General features: G+C 42.2%; 1 pseudogene across 1 annotated transcript in view; it reads left to right on the top strand.

Moving 5' to 3' along the window:
• The first annotated feature begins 752 nt into the window (after window positions 1-752).
• The window catches only part of LOC311099822 (protein mono-ADP-ribosyltransferase PARP14-like), a 38,530-nt pseudogene continuing 22,275 nt past the window's right edge, over window positions 753-17,007 (top strand). Inside the window, exon 1 of the transcript XR_014615722.1 lies at window positions 753-936. The product of XR_014615722.1 is annotated as a protein mono-ADP-ribosyltransferase PARP14-like (transcript). The remainder of the gene's footprint in view (window positions 937-17,007) is intronic.

Below are 17,007 nucleotides of genomic sequence, written 5' to 3'. Positions count from 1 at the left end.
CAGCCCCGTCGATGAGAATGGGGGTGTGCCTGTAGTCCACAATCATCTCCTTTGTCTTGATCACGTTGAGGGAGAGGTTGTTATCCTGGCACCACACGGCCAGGTCTCTGACCTCCTCCCTATAGGCTGTCTCATCGATGTCTGTGATCAGGCCTACCACTGTTGTGTTGTCGGCAAACTTAATGATGGTATTGGAGTCGTGCCTGGCCATGCAGTCATGGGTGAACAGGGAGTACAGGAGGGGACTGAGCACGCACCCCTGAGGGGCCCCCGTGGGAGGGACACTTACAGGAGGGAGGGACACTGCTGGTGAACATGTGTCCCTCCCTTCTGTAAGGTCCTGTCCATTGAGACATCTGGGACCTTAATTGCCAATGTCTGTCTGTGATCAAGTTCACTTTTCCAGAGAGCATTACCTAACATTAATTATTTTTGTTAATTGTTAAGACATTGTGAAGCAGGTGAAAATATAATGCACATTGTTTCCATTCGCCATTTTTTTAAACAGCACGTTGTAAAGTTAAACACGCTACTTGAGAAAAGTATTAGGCTAATAGGCTTATATGCCCCAATAATGTTTTCATAACCTTAGCCTGCTTACTCATATAAGGCGAGGTTATAGGATCAGTATGTCCATGGTACACACGATTTCCTCATCAACCGAGCCTGAAACGAAAGTGAAACAGTGGATGCAGTGATATAGGACGACGCGTTTCATTCCCAAACAGTCTTCACATGAGAGGGGAGAAACAATGTATGAATATCCTTATCCCATCACTGTAGACGGCAGTTGGACAACCTCTGTCTCTAAAGGGATAAAGAACAAGCTTCAGATTTATTTTCAAAGTAAAAAGAAGTCGAGTGGAGGGGACTGCTTGGTGCACTACGAGGATCAACGCTCCACGACAGCAACTGTTTATTTCAAATCTGAGGATGGTAAGTCAATTTGTATCGTATAACTGTCATTTTCTAGCCTACTGTAGGCTATCATAATAGTGAAATAGGGTTAACCATAAAAATGTAAACATGTACACGTGACTTCGAGTAAAGCGACATGTGCATGATGTCACATTTGTCTCCACAGTCAGGGAAAGGGTCCTATTGAGGGATAACCACAAAATTACTGTAGAGAATGAAACTGTGAAGTTGCGTGTGGCATCATCATCGGGGGGAAATCCAGAAGAGGCTTGCTCTCCGTTGGTGAGTAGTCTATATGTATTGCTACATTTTAAAACACTAGCTACAACTGTTGGATTGTTGATTTACTGTGAAATAAAATGTATGAACGTCTGCTTTCAACAGTGTTGAGGCCTTCCCATTTCAGCTACAGTTGGCCCGATTCGACCTAGTTTGTTCTGTCATGCACCACTTTTACGTCAGCCAATCAGAGATAAATGCCGGTATTGGTTGCGGTGCCAAGATTTGTCAAGTATTTGTCTCATACGGTCATTAGTTTGTCTAAAGATAAATAAGGATTGTTGTAATAGACTGCTATCTTTAGTTGTAAGCAGTGACCATGGGGAAGTAAAGTTTCCACATAAATGTCAACTAACATCATAATTAGGCCTACATGTACTCAGTGGTGTTATAGTGCTATTTCTTTAGGTGCGGGAACGCAAACATTTTTCAATGATGTCATCATTTCTCAATCAACGTTTGTACCGACAGATGTAGCCTATTAGATATCATTATAGAATATGCATAAAATGCATCCTCCTCTAAAATAATACCTAAACGAAGAATACCTAAAATAATACATTTCACTGCACCTATCCGGTGTACGTGACAGTAAAAACATATTATCTTACCTATTTCAAAATACGCCATTATCACTGTCAATAGTGAAATCTAATTCTTCACGTTTTACCGGTGAAATGTCCAAACTCCAAACTGCATCTGCATGCCAATCATTTGATCTCAATCAGTTTCATGGGAATATGCATTTAGATATTCTTGAATTACTATTTTGTGAGGTAATTATAAACGATGGTGTTACAAACTATTAGCCTTTCTTGTATTTTGTTTCAATCAAAGCATAGGCTATATCCTGCTTAGTGGGACAAGCTGTTGGGTTTTGGCCGCATTAGAACAAAAACATTTGACTATTCAGCTTCAGCGAGCATCCTAAAAACTCATAAGAAATGACTGAGGTGTTTTTTGTGTAACAGTAATTTAGGCCTAACACTATGCTATATGCTATTATATTTGGTTCTGTTATGTAAAATAAAAATGATTCATTAGGCCTATGGGATCTTTCAAGACCGGTTACCACTACAGTGCTTAATTTGAGCTGGATCCTTTTGTTTTGGAACCTGTTTGGCCGAATCCAGTAACTCTGTAGGCATGAAAAATCATTTTCACTTTTTACAATGAAAGACATTTGAATAAAAGCGATCAAATTTCATTCGAGTTGCCTCTTCGTTAATTAAACTGCCCCCCCCACCACCCTCCCCTTAAAAACATAATGTAAAAAAATGATTTTCAGCCCGGGCCTGATATTCTAACATGCTGACCAGACCGACCGCTCGTCTGCATGTTGATTTTGTCCACACACACCAGACGCGATCAGGACACCCAGGTAGAAATATCATAACAAACTCTGAACAAACTATATTAATTTGGGGACAGGTCGAAAAGCATTAAACATTTATGGCAATTTAGCTAGCTTGCTTGCTGTTGCTAGCTAATTTGTCCTGAGATATAAACATAGGGTTGTTATTTTACCTGAAATGCACAAGGTCCTCTACTCCGACAATGAATCCACAGATAAAAGGGTAAATCGAGTTTGTTTCTAGTAATCTCTCCTCCTTCAGGCTTCTTCTTCTTTGGACTTGATATGGCAGTTGGCAACCAACTTTAAGGTCCATTACCACCACCAACTGGACTGGAGTGTGGACCTCAGTTAATCTTTCAATCACCCACGTGGGTATACGCTCCTAAAAACCAATGAGGAGATGGGAGAGGCAGGACTTGCAGCGCGTCAAGTGTCACAAATAGAACCAAGTTCCATTTTAGCGCCTGGCTACACAGACGCTCATTGATGCGCACGAGCATTGTGGGTGCAATGATTGAATAACATGTATGTTATTTAATCATTGCGTGCACGAGCGTTGTAAAATAAATGTACACATACATGTTATTCAATCATTGCACCGACACTGCTCGCGCACGTCAACGAGTGTCTACGTAGCCAGGCATTAAAATAGAACTTACTCTATTTGTAACGCTTGACGCGCGGCAAGTCCCGCCTCTCCCATCTCCTCATTGGTTTTTAGGAGCATATACGCACGTGGGTGATTGAAAGATGATCCACACACGGGATGGCGCACGGTCAGCATGTAAGAGTTGTTTCGGGTTGGGCCGGCCCGGGCTTATGGTTTGCGCAATGGTTACATGCACACAATAAAGCAATTATTGTGGATAATCAGATTAATTTAATAGTTTGATTAAAACGTTTACATGCTTTGCAAGAAGAATGATTTCCCTAATAATCCTGTTTACATCTGAAATCAGGCTACTTGATGGCACTCTGATAAATGCAGAAAATCGCCAATCAAAATAAACGTACTACCACAGTGACCATGTTATTTTCGGTAAGCATATATGATTCTGAGTTCAGACATATAAAGTGTGTATGTGAAAACTACTTCTAAGACACATACAGTCAGTTGTTCCGAACTCACTTCACTCACGCTAAAGAGGGAGGCTCGCTCGGCTGCTGCTAGCACATGTGCAGATCAAATACACCGCTGGAACGCAGATTAAGGTGTTTACATGTCCTGCTAAATGGCATATTATTATTATATTACTAATAATTCGAAAGATTGCAAAAAAAAAAAAAAGTGTTTTAATCGACGTATGCTTACTTCGATTTTGACCTTATTCCGTTTAAGATAAGCAGAGTAAGGTGTTTACATGACTATTACATAATCTGCCTATCAGTTTAACATCGAATTATTACTGTGCATGTAAACGTAGTGTGATTGTAACTTATGTTTGAGACCAATGCGTAGCCGTGGCTGTGTAAGTAGCGTGCCTCTATCTATCATAGAACTAGAATGAGATTCACTTTCTATGATCTCTTTCCATCTCTCTGCTCTGATAGACATGAGGCTGCAACTCTCATCTCTCCAGCGTTGTAAATGATTTTTATTTCCTTATGGAATTAAAGCCGCGCAAAGTGTTCTGGAGGAGCTGCAGCACCCCTGATAAATTGAAATACATTTGCCAAAGACATATAATTACTGCTGTCTTTTCAGAAATAAATGAAATAATTCAGAGGTTAGCCACAGAGGATCATTAGCTTCTTTACATAAAATAGTCTAGCTGTGGAATGTAGCCCAATAACAAGGCATAGCCTACAGTCGGGAATGTGCAAATCTGTCAGTGAACAAACAGGATGAAGTCTAAACAGGCCTTTCGCAATATTTCAAATACAATCACGGTAAAACACAGGTTGCAAAGCAAATGGCTCCTGCTGAAAGACAAGACTCTAATCTGTCTGTTGTAGGCTACCAAAATATTTGATAAACATCCAAATATTGTTTTATGGCCATCACCAGCGAGTGAGCTGCACATTTGTTTTTGTGACCCACCATCTCTTTTCAGTCTAACGTTCCAAAATGTGAAATTGTATTTTTTTTTACATTGAATAAAAGTACAGACTCAGAGCTTCAAAATGGCATATCATACACTGTAGTTGGAGGAAACATGGGGAAGTAATGCTGCTTTAAAAGTTGATACACTTATAATTCCATGAAGGAGAAAAAGGCATTCAAACATTTTGCTTTGATTTTCACACCTGCTCTACATGAATCCTTGGGAAACCAAATACTTTCACCAAATTGCCAAAATGGATTCCCTGAACATTCTCTCACCAAGTTACCCCATTAGGCAAACCATTTACAGTATTAAATTGCCTATTGTTATATAATGAAGATAACCTTTCACATTGAACAGCTACAGTGCTGTTCTTTGTTTACGCTTATTTAGCATACCCTCTAAAGCCTTAGACCCACCGATCACTTAAATAATTCACATTGGAATACATGTGACTGTGGCCATGTGCTAAAGGAGTGAGGTAGTGCTAAAGGTAGTAGGCTTCGGTAAAGACTATCTAGACCTAGGTCTACATCATAAGATCCTTTGAGTTACTTTGGTTCAGGCCATGTTATGATATGAACAAAGGAATCTAGCCTGAGAGCATATTTCTGTCCTGCTTTTTGAAGCAGGACATGTAATGTCCATGGCCTTTTCATTGCAAAAGTCCTGAGCTGTGTTAGAATACCCATACTAACATACTGTATACTACATACTTAATGAGTATATACTACATACTATATACTATTAGTTCATTTTAGTATACTGTAAACAAACTGTATTGTTTCAGCTGAGCGTACTAGCGCTTCACCTATCTACCGGAAGTTGATGCTGTTGCTATGCAACCTCTTGCTAGCTTGTTAGCATAACAAATGACTAGCTAGATATTTTACGATTTTGGGTGTGTTTGGAAATTCAATCTGGAGTGCCAGAGTGCTCTCTAGGCGTTCGTAAATCCAGAGCGTTGTCAGATTGTCCGTTCGTAAATCCAAGAGCGTTCAGAGCGCACACTGGACACTCTGGCCGAGGAGTAGGGTTGAGCCGAGCGTTCAACGGCAGTCAAGCACCCAAGCTAACTGGCTAACTTTGGCTAGCTACTTCCAGACACAAATGAAAGAACACCTCACTCTGACCATTTTACTCGCCCTAGCAGAGCTGGTTAGGCTGTTTTCATGTTATCCAGAGCGTTGGTTACTTTAACTGTGCAACGGGTGTTGAGCCTTCGTAAATTCATCAGTTATTCTGCGTTCTAGCACACTCAGACGAGAGTGCTCTGAAATCGGAGTAGATAGCCAGAATTAAAAATGTCCATTGAAATGCACAACGACTTTACCACTTAGCTAAGAATGATTTGAATAATCAAGTCAATAAACGTTGGGTTTGTAAGTTAGATAGCAGATAGTTAATATACTGCCTGGCAAGTTTGATGTATTAGTAGCCAACTAACATTAGGAAACAAACCTTAGCTAACATACCGGTACATACTGCTGTAATGCTATGCAGTTCGTAAGGATAGCGTAGCTAACAAATTGTCAGCCAACGTAACTTATTTGAAAAGTCATGACTTTATTACATTGCTCAACATTTTCTTAACATTTAATTAGTTAAAGCAATGAATTTGTATCCGATCTCGTCGGGCTTGGGCTGCATATTTTCCGCCATTTTCTTCAAATCTGAAAACGTTGTGAAGCCACGCCGATTTTCGGAAGAATTGCATTATGTGCATTAAGTACGACATCCGGGAAATTTTGGCATACTAACTATATCCATACTATGACTAATAAGCATACTATATACTCAAATCATGTCACAAATAGTATGGTTAGTGCGGTTAGTATGAGCATTCGAACACAGCTCTGATCTTCTCAAAAATATATGTTTGCTGGGTTGTGTCCAGTCCGGGGGATGCTTTCACATCTCTGGGAGGAAGGATGTCAACATTGCACAGCAGCTGAAACCTGGTTCCATCTGAGTGAAAGATCCTTGGCCACAACAACACCATGCTCCAGACAATTAAAGCTGTAAAAGAGGAAAGCAGACAAAAATAGACAAGACATTAAAACCTTGCATACCAACAATAACATTCATTGACCCCCAAGTTCAAGCAATAAGCTCAAAGTAGTGGGTCTAGGGTTTAATTAATGTCCTATAGCTTGTTATTGCCTGTTGACTGCTACAGCTGTACTAAAATGAACTGTATACACTTAACCTGCTTCCAGCCCAACAATGGCAATGCAGACACAAGATAACTAGCTAGATTTATAAAACATTTATCTTCATAATTGTTTTAATCTATATTCTTCGCAGCTGTCTATTTACCACTACAAACCGATGCAGGCACTGAAACCACACTCAACGAGCTGTATGGGGCCATGAGCAAACAGGAATACACTCACCCAGAAGCGACGCTCCTAGTGGCCGGGAACTTTAATGCGGAAAACTTAAATTTGTTTTACCTAATTTCTACTAGCATGTCACATGTGCTACCAGAGGGGAAAAAAACTATAGACCACCTTTACTTCACACACAGCTCTCCCTCACCCTCCATTTGGCAAATGTGACCATAATTATATCCTCCTGATTCCTGCTTACAAGCAAAAACTCAAGCAGGAAATATTAGTGACTCGCTCAAGTCACTAATACGGAAGTGGTCAGATGACGCGGATGCTAAGCTACAGGACTGTTTTGCTAGCACAGACTGAAATATGTTCCGGGATTTATCCGATGGCATTGAGGAGTGTACCACATCAATAAGTGAATCGACGATGTCGTCCCAACAGTGACCATATCCCAACCAGAAGCCATGGATTACAGGCAACATCTGGACTGAGCTAAAGGCTAGAACTGCCGCTTTCAAGGAGCGGGACACTAATCCGGATGCTTATAAGAAATCCCGCTATGTCCTCCAACGAACCATCAAACAGGCAAAGCGTCAATACAGGACTAAGACTTACTACACCGGCTCTGACGCTCGTCGAATGTGGCAGGGCTTGCAAACTATTACAGAGGGAAACCCAGCCACGAGCTGCCCAGTGACGCGAGCCTACAAGATAATTAAGAGATAAATCACTAATATGCTCGCTTCGAGGCAATCAACACTGAACCATGCATGAGAGCACCAGCTGTTCCAGACGACTGTGGGATCACGCTCTTCATAGCCGATGTGAGTAAGATCTTTAAACAGGACAACATTCACAAGGCTGCAGGGCCAGACAGATTACCAGGACGCACAGTCAAGGCATGCGCTGACCAACTGGCAAGTGTCTTCACTGACATTTTCGACCTCTCCCTGACCGAGTCTGTAATACCTACGTTTCAAGCAGACTACCATAGTCCCTGTGCCCAAGAACGCCAAGGTAATCTGCCTAAATGACTACCGCCCTGTAGCACTCACGTCTGTAGCCATGAAGTGCTTTGAAAGGCTGGTCATGGCTCACATCAACACCATCATCCCAGAAACCCTTGACCCACTACAATTCGCATACGGCCCCAAGATATCAACAAGTGACGCAATCTCTATTGCGCTCCACACTGCCCTTTCCCACGTGGACAAAAGGAACACCTACGTGAGAATACTGTTGGCTGACTACAGCTCAGCGTTCAAAGCACATCACTAAGCTAAGGACCCTGGGACTAAACACCTCCCTCTGCAACTGGATCCTGGACTTCCTGACGGGCCGCCCCTAGGTGGTAAGGCTAGGCAACAACACATCTGCCACGCTGATCCTAAACACTGGGGCCCCTCAGGGGTGCGTGCTAAGTCCCCTCGTGTACTCCCTGTTCATCCACGACAGCGTGACCACGCACGACTTCAACACCATCATTAAGTTTGGCGACGACACAACGCCAACAATGTGACAGCCTATAGAGAGGAGGTCAGAAACCTGGTAGTGTGTTGCCAGGACAACAAACTCTCCCTCAACGTGAGCAAGACAAAATAGTTGATTGTGGACTACAGGAAAAGGAGGGCTAAGCACGCCCCCATTCACATTGACGGGGTTGTAGTGGAGCGGGTCGAGAGTGATGTGGAAAATTTGTCCTTATACTGATCAAAGAACCAAAGTATTTCCAGAGTTTTTGTAGAATTAAGATATACTTTATTACAATAGACAAAGCCGAGGTGGTTTGCAAAGCATCTCCCTTCCACCTCTCAGTTTATATAGTCATTTTACATACATTTTATCTTAACCCCTCCCTCTTGGGTTCCCCCACCCCTGACTCCAGTTTCCACCTCTTGACCGCTCCGCCCACTTCCTTAGTCTATGAAAGTGGCGAAATCTGACTTCCCCAAGCCTTGTCCTGCACAAATAACAACCCTGTCATGTAAAAATAATAATGTTCAGTTTGAACTCTGTTCAACCCTGGCTCACCCTGGCTTGACCTGGAGATTGATTATGGACATGGCAGGTCCACAATCAATCTCTCAAACATACCCAAGCCCAACCCCTCTCTCCCACCCCGTCATGCTGTAATTAATCAAGAAGACGCCCAAGGAGAGACAAAGGGTTTAGCCTGAACTCTTTTCAACCCTGGCTCATTCCAGGGATAGGCCTAAGGAGAGCCACAGGGCAACAGTCTGGTTTCAGTCACTGATAAGATAAAACAACTGTAGAATTTGACCCGAAGACAGGTCAGATACCCATTTCACACACACAAACCCAGTGAGAGGAACAACAAATCCACATTAATGTAAAAATCCACATCAAGAGCTTCAAGGTCATTGGTGTCCACATCACTAACAAACTATCAATGCAACTGGCCAGCTCACAAAACAATGGCTCGTTGCGGGATGAAGCAAGCTATAATGGTACCTGTATGCAACTGTCTAGCTAGCTAGCTATATAGCTAACAATAGCTAGTGTAGTGTCGAGTCAATGCTGGCAATTATTGCTGTGAAACAAAGGAGTCCGCTCATACTGAACCCTTGATCATAAGTTTTATTCATATCACAAGATTCCAGCATAAGTTTTACAGATGTCATGACCACCCGGAGAGCGGCGTCCCAGATTGCAATGGCCGCTCTAACCTCTTCGTCGTTTTTACCCAGTATATATAATCTTCCCAAGATATGGGTGGCTCCCTCTACTGTCCAATCCCCTGTCTACAACACACACTTCCTGTCTGTTGTATGTGGCGTCACACTAAAAACGGCTCTCTTTCTGCCAAATAAACATCCTCTCAGATTCCACTTAAAAACATTAACAAAGTCATAATCTTCATATACGACACTAGCAATGAAAACAACTTTTTGATACAGTTGGGACAATAACGTTTGTACATATAGCTATCTTGGCATTTTAACTGTAGACTCTTACCGGTGTATGGATTATGATGATTCACAGCAGACTGAAACATTAATCCTTCCCACTCGGCTTCAACCAGTCCAGACTGCTTTACCACAGAAGACAGAGCTGTGTAGATACCAGCAGCTGTATTCAGGACAACACTGGTATTGAAAGCTGTAGCTATACTTTGCATGTAGTCCATTATGAAAATATTTGTAAATCGAATGGATCTTTCAAATATCTGCGGTAGCAGAGAGCAGGATGTGCCAATAGACAGAGAAGCCTTGAGTTACAGAATGGGATGTCTTTCTCATGAACGTCCCAGCCCCCTCATTATCTCAACCAGTCATGGCTAAGCAAGATTCTGTATTTTCTCTGTGTCTAAACAGCTTTGTGATTTCACATTTTATTTATATTTACAGATTACATGCAAGTTTGTTATTAAGGCACATGAAAGTTCACATGTTCAAGAAGGCATTTCTGCCCCCCCACAACATATTTTGATGATTTGTATTTTTATTTTTACTTTCAAATGCTTCTCCTGTGAAGTAGTGATGTACGTCATATGACCAGCGTTCTGTAATGGGTCACATTTGTATGTGTATTTATTATGGATCCCCATTAGTTCCTGCCAGCTACTCTTCCTGTATTCCAGCAAAATTAAGGCAGTTACACAATTTAAAAAACATTACAATACATTTCACAACAGATTTCACAACACATTGTGTGCCCTCAGGACACTACTCTACTACCACATATCTACAACACAAAATCCATGTGTACATGTGTATGTTATCATGTGTATGTGTATCTGCATGTGTATGTGCCTGTGTGTGTGTCTCTTCACAGTCCCAGCTGTTCCAAAAGGTGTATTTTTATCTGTTTTGTAAATCGAATTTTACTGCTTGCATGAGTTACTTGATGTGGAATAGAGTTCCATGTAGTCATGGCTCTATGTAGTACTGTGCGCCTCCCATCGTCTGTTCTGGACTTGGGGACTGTGAAGAGACCTCTGGTGGCATGTCTTGTGGGGTATACATGGGTGTCCGAGCTGTGTGCTAGTAGTTTAAACAGACAGCTCGGTGCGTTCAACATGTCTGTACTTCTCACAAATACAAGTGGTGATGAAGTCAATCTCTCCTCTACTTTGAGACAGGAGAGATTGACGTGCATATTATTAATGTTAGCTCTCCATTTACATTTAAGGGCCAGCGGTGCTGCCTTGTTCTGGGCCAATTTCCCTCTTTGTGGCACCTGACCACACGACTGGACAGTAGTCCAGGTGCGACAAAACTAGGGCCTGTAGTACCTGCCTTGTTTATAGATAGCGTTGTTAAGAAGGCAGAGCAGTGCTTTATTATGGACAGACCTCTCCCCATCATAGCTACTTCTGCATCAACATGTTTTGACCATGACAGTTTACAATCCAGGTTTACTCAAAGCAGTTTAGACTCCTCAACTTGCTCAATTTCAATTTCAAGATTTAGTTGAGGTTTAGGGTTTAGTGAATGATTTTTCCCATATACCGTATTTTCCGCACTATAAGGCGCACTTAAAAGCCTTTAATTTTCTCAAAAAACGACAGTGCGCCTTATAATCCGGAGCGCTTTATTTATGGATCAATTGGTTAATTGGTTGATCCATACTGGTTGTACACGGCGCTCAAGGCACTCTGTCAAAATGTTTCAGTATGAAAAACCAATAAAAACAATTTAATAATAATGAAATGTTTCAGTACGACTGGTAAACTACAAAGCCGCACCGCTTGCAGCATTACGGCTACCGTAGTCAGTAAACACCGGTACTGTGCTTACTCACAGTCCCACACCACTTGTGTGTGTATAAAGACCCCAAAATGGCACCTTTCAAGAGACACGCTTACGATGCAGAGTTCAAGCTCAAGGCTTTCGGTCACGCAGTAGAATATGGGAATAGAGCAGCAGCGAGAGAATTCAACATTAATGAATCAATGGTACGGAAGTGGAGGAAGCAAGAAGATGACCTGCGCCAAGTAAAGAAGACTAAACAGAGTTTCCGAGGGAACAAAGCGAGATGGCCACAGTTAGAGGACAAACTCGAACAGTGGGTTGTTGAACAGAGAGCAGCAAGTAGAAGCGTCTCTACAGTCACTATTCAAATGAAGGCAACAGCGCTAGCACGGGACATGATCATCGATGAATTTCGAGGCGGTCCTTCTTGGTGCTTTCGTTTTATGAAAAGACGTAATCTCACGAAGGCAGGAATAATCTCTGAACTGCCAGGGAACAGCAGCGACACTGACTCGGATAATGACGAGAGGGAGCCGGGCAGGTTGGATGCCGTAGTCGCCCAACTGTTCAATTCGGACACTGAAGAAGAAGAATTCGAGGGATTCATGGACGGGGAATGAACTGAAAAAGTGAGCTTTACGTGTTATACGTAACTGAACAATGTTGAGTTATGCACTAACGTTTGATTTAGTGGTATCAGACTGTTTCTTTTACTACGTGTTTACTGAATCAGGGAAAAGTTCCCCTCCACGTTTGGGAGAAGAGTGAGCAAGGCTGGGAGATATTGTTAATATGCACATTAACGTTTGAACAACGTTACCATGGGAGTGAACAGAGTTGTCAGAACGCTTAATAAAGTTTGACTTTATCTGACTGTTTTGTTGACATTACCTTTAGCACAGCTCCATCTAGTGGATGCATAACGCAACCCCAGTCAAACGTTTGACAGCAGTATCTTCTATTCTATGCGCCTTATAATCCGGTGCGCCCTATATATGAAAACAGTTCTAAAATAGGCCATTCATTGAAGGTGCGCCTTATAATCCGGTGCGCCTTATAGTGCGGAAAATACGGTACAGTTCTTTTAGTTTTTGAAATATTTAGGACTAACTTATTTCTTGCCACCCATTCTGAAACTGATTGCAGCTCTTTGTTAAGTGTTGCAGTTATTTCACTTGCTGTGGTAGCTGATGTGTATAGTGTTGAGTCATCAGCATACATAGACACACAGGCTTCACTCAGAGCAAGTGGCAGGTCATTAGTAAAGATTGAAAAAAGTAAGGGGCCTAAAGAGCTGCCATGGGGGATGCCTGACTCTACTTGGATTATGTTGGAGAGGATTCCATTAAAGAACACCCTCTGTGTTATGTTAGACAGGTAACTCTTTATCCACAATGCAGCAGGGGATGTAAAGCCATAACACATACATATTTCTATCAACAGATTATGATCGATAATGTCAAAAGCTCCACTGAAGTCTAACAAAACAGCTCCCACAATCTTCCTATTATCAATTTCTCTCAGCCAATCATCAGTCATTTGTGTAAGTGCCATACATGTTGAATGCCCTTCCCTATTAGCGTGCTGAAAATCTGTTGTTCCATGCAAATTGTCAGACCCAGGTGGCTTGTCATTCTTGATAGACAACAATCATTTTGTCACCTCTTCCACACTCACTCATGGAATTCACATCATTGGGTGAGTCAGTGGAACTGGAAAGCATTTTTAGGACAATTATTTCCTCCTCATTTTGTAGCCTACAATATGTGTTTCCACACACCTAGCCTCTTGATGGGTTCAAGACAACGTCGTTTTAATTTAAATCAGTTTATCAGTGTCAAAGTAGGCTGTCATTTAGATCATTTGTTCGGTATTAGGTATTACAAATATTCTGCCAAAGTCTCCAGTCTTGTATAATGATATAGAATTGCATGAAATGCGTTTATAAAAGGCCACATTTTTCCTGGGCACTAGGCTACTAAAATGTGCCACTTCTGTAAGTGCCTCTACTCTACTGCGAAATGCCACTATGCAAATGCAATGAATGCATGCAATGCTTTATTATAACGTTTTTAAAAGTTTTTTTTAGTTTGTTCCGGTAACTCAGAGTTCCCCTGGTCACCACCCTCTCCTGCGCACTTTTTGTTCTGGCACCTCCTGATTTACAAATTAAGCACTGCAGGCTACACTAGGACAGGGCGAGTTCATAGTGTGGCGTTTATAATGCATCATGCATGAGCCCCAAGTCCATAAATACTGTTTTGAGGACAGCCGTTGTAGCAATCCCTCAGAGTTTTCTGTCTGTGGCTGTTCTTGTTATGTCAGATTTGGCCCGCTCAGAGTGAGCGCAGAGCATGTTGGAACAGGAAAGAGCTCGCCACCTAGCACGTTCCCAATACTCAACATACTTTGCAACTTCTGCAGTTCAGCAGCGCACTCAGTGAGTTGGTTACCTCTAGGCTGCTATACACATTTATTTGTTTTGTCATTCTATCGTTTTCCATGGAATTTTTGTGGTAATTAAATATAATTTATTTAGAATTTAGCTGAATTAATTTTCCAGAAAATATTTTTACCAGCTCCATGTATTCTCAAATTGAAAAGAGTGATGGAGCGCCACTCCCCCGCATTTTGGCAGCACTACAACTCTGCATTTACTGTAGGCCAGGGGTAGGCAACTATTTGATTTCTGTCAGAGTGAATGGTCGTGGGCAGGAAAATAATTATAATAATTTGTACACTGCAAATTGACCAGAACTAAACCAAAAAATAGATTGTATTTGAAAATATCAATAATTTCATACTTTGATTACATTGAGACATGATCACGTTCCTTTTCTTATTTGTGGGAATACTTGGGAACATATTTCCTAATAGACAGTGCCTTCGGAAAGTATTCAGACCCCTTGACCTTTTCCACATTTTGTTACGTTACAGCCTTATTCTAAAATGGATTAAATAAAAAATGTCCTCAGCAATCTACTCACAACACCCCATTATGACAAAGCGAAAACGGGTTCTTAGAATTTTTTGCTAATTAAATTGTTTTTAAAATACTTTATTTACATAAGAATTCAGACCCTTTGCTCTAAGACTTGAAATTGAGCTCAGGTGCATCCTCTTTCCATTGATCATCCTTGAGATGTTTCTACAACATTAGAGTCCACCTGTGGTCAATTCAATTGATTGGACATGATTTGGAAAGGCACACACCTGCCTATATAAGGTCCCACAGTTGACAGTGCATGTCAAAGCAAAAACCAAGCCATGAGGTTGAAGGAATTGTCCGTAGAGCTCAGAGACAGGATTGTGTCGAGGCACAGATCTGGGCAAGGGTACCAAAACATTTCTGTAGCTTGAAGGTCCCCAAGAACACAGTGGCCTCCATCATTCTTAAATGGAAGAAGTTTGGAACCACCAAGACTCTTCCTAGAGCTGGCCGCCCAGCCAAACTGAACAATAAGGGGAGAAGGGCCTTGGTCAGGGAGGTGACCAAGAACCCAATGGTCACTCTGACAGAGCTCTAGAGTACCTCTGTGGAGATGGGAGAACCTTCCAGAAGGTCAACCATCTCTCTAGCACTCCACCAATATGGCCTTTATGGTAGAGTGGCCAGACGGAAGCCACTCCTCAGTAAAAGGCACATGACAGCCCACTTGGAGTTTGCCAAAAGGCACCTAAATACTCTCAGACCATGAGAGACAAGATTATCTGGTCTGATGAAACCAAGATTGAACTCTTTGGCTTGAATGCCAAGCGTCACATCTGGAGGAAACCTGGCACCATCCCTATGGTGAAGCATGGTGGTGGCAGTATCATGCTGTTGAGATGTTTTTCAGCGGCAGGGACTGGGAGACTAGTCAGTATCGAGGGAAAGATGATCGGACCAAATTACAGAGAGATCCTTGATGAAAACCTGGTCCAGAGCACTCAGGACCTCAGACTGAGGCAAAGTTCACTATCCAACAGGACAACGACCCTAAGCACACAGCCAAGACAAGGCAAGAGTGGCTTCGGGACAAGTCTCTGAATGTCCTTGAGTGGCCCAGCCAGAGCCCGGACTTGAACCCAATCGATCATCTCTGGAGAGCCTTGAAAATAGCTGTGCAGCAACACTACCCACCCAACCTGACAGAGCTTGAGAGGATCTGCAGAGAAAAATGGGAGAAACTCCCCAAAAACAGGTTTGCCAAAGAAAACTCAAGGCTGTAATCGCTCCCAAATGTGCTTCAACAAAGTACTGTGTAAAGGGTCTGAATACATATGTACATTTCCGTTTTATATTTTGAATATATTAGCAAAGATTTCCCCCAAAAATGTTTTAGCTTTGTCATGGGGTATTGTGTGTAGTTTGTTGAATATTGCAAAATATGGCAAAATGGTTTAAACTACAGCTCCATTACCAAAGGAAGACCAAGCAGATTATGTTGTAAACTGGATGTTATAAGGTTTGTCACCTGGAACCACCAAATGGTTGAATTTCTACCAGACCAGAAGACCTGAAGCGTGAGCTAAACGTTACAAAATGGTTAGACCAGAAAGACCAGAAAACGTGAGACATCAAATCACATCAAATCAAATTGTATTGGCCACATGCGCCGAATACAACAGGTGCAGACATTACAGTGAAATGCTTACTTACAGCCCTTAACCAACAGTGCATTTATTTTTAATAAAATAAAGTAAAATAAAACAACAACAAAAAAGTGTTATGAAAAAAAGAGCAGAAGTAAAATAAAATAACAGTAGGGAGGTACAGGGGGGTACCGGTGCAGAGTCAATATGCGGGGGCACCGGCTAGTTGAGGTAGTTGAAGTAATATGTACATGTGGGTAGAGGTAAAGTGACTATGCATAAATAATTAACAGAGTAGCAGCAGCGTAAAAAGATGGGGTGGGGGGGCAGTGCAAATAGTCCGGGTAGCCATGATTAGCTGTTCAGGAGTCTTATGTCTTGGGGGTAGAAGCTGTTGAGAAGTCTTTTGGACCTAGACTTGGCACTCCGGTACCGCTTGCCGTGCGGTAGCAGAGAGAACAGTCTATGACTAGGGTGGCTGGAGTCTTTGACAATTTTGAGGGCCTTCCTCTGACACCGCCTGGTATAGAGGTCCTGGATGGCAGGAAGCTTGGCCCCAGTGATGTACTGGGCCATACACACTACCCTCTGTAGTGCCTTGCGGTCGGAGGCCAAGCAGTTGCCATACCAGGCGGTGATGCAACCAGTCAGGTTGCTCTCGATGGTGCAGCTGTAGAATTTTTTAGGATCTGAGGACCCATGCCAAATCTTTTCAGTCTCCTGAGGGGGAATAGGCTTTGTCGTGCCCTCTTCACGACTGTCTTGGTGTGTTTGGACCA

The sequence above is a fragment of the Coregonus lavaretus genome (genome assembly GCF_964263955.1).
Source record: "Coregonus lavaretus genome assembly, chromosome: 24".
NCBI classification, from domain to species: Eukaryota; Metazoa; Chordata; class Actinopteri; order Salmoniformes; family Salmonidae; genus Coregonus; species Coregonus lavaretus.
This window is presented reverse-complemented; position numbering and strand designations above follow the sequence as displayed.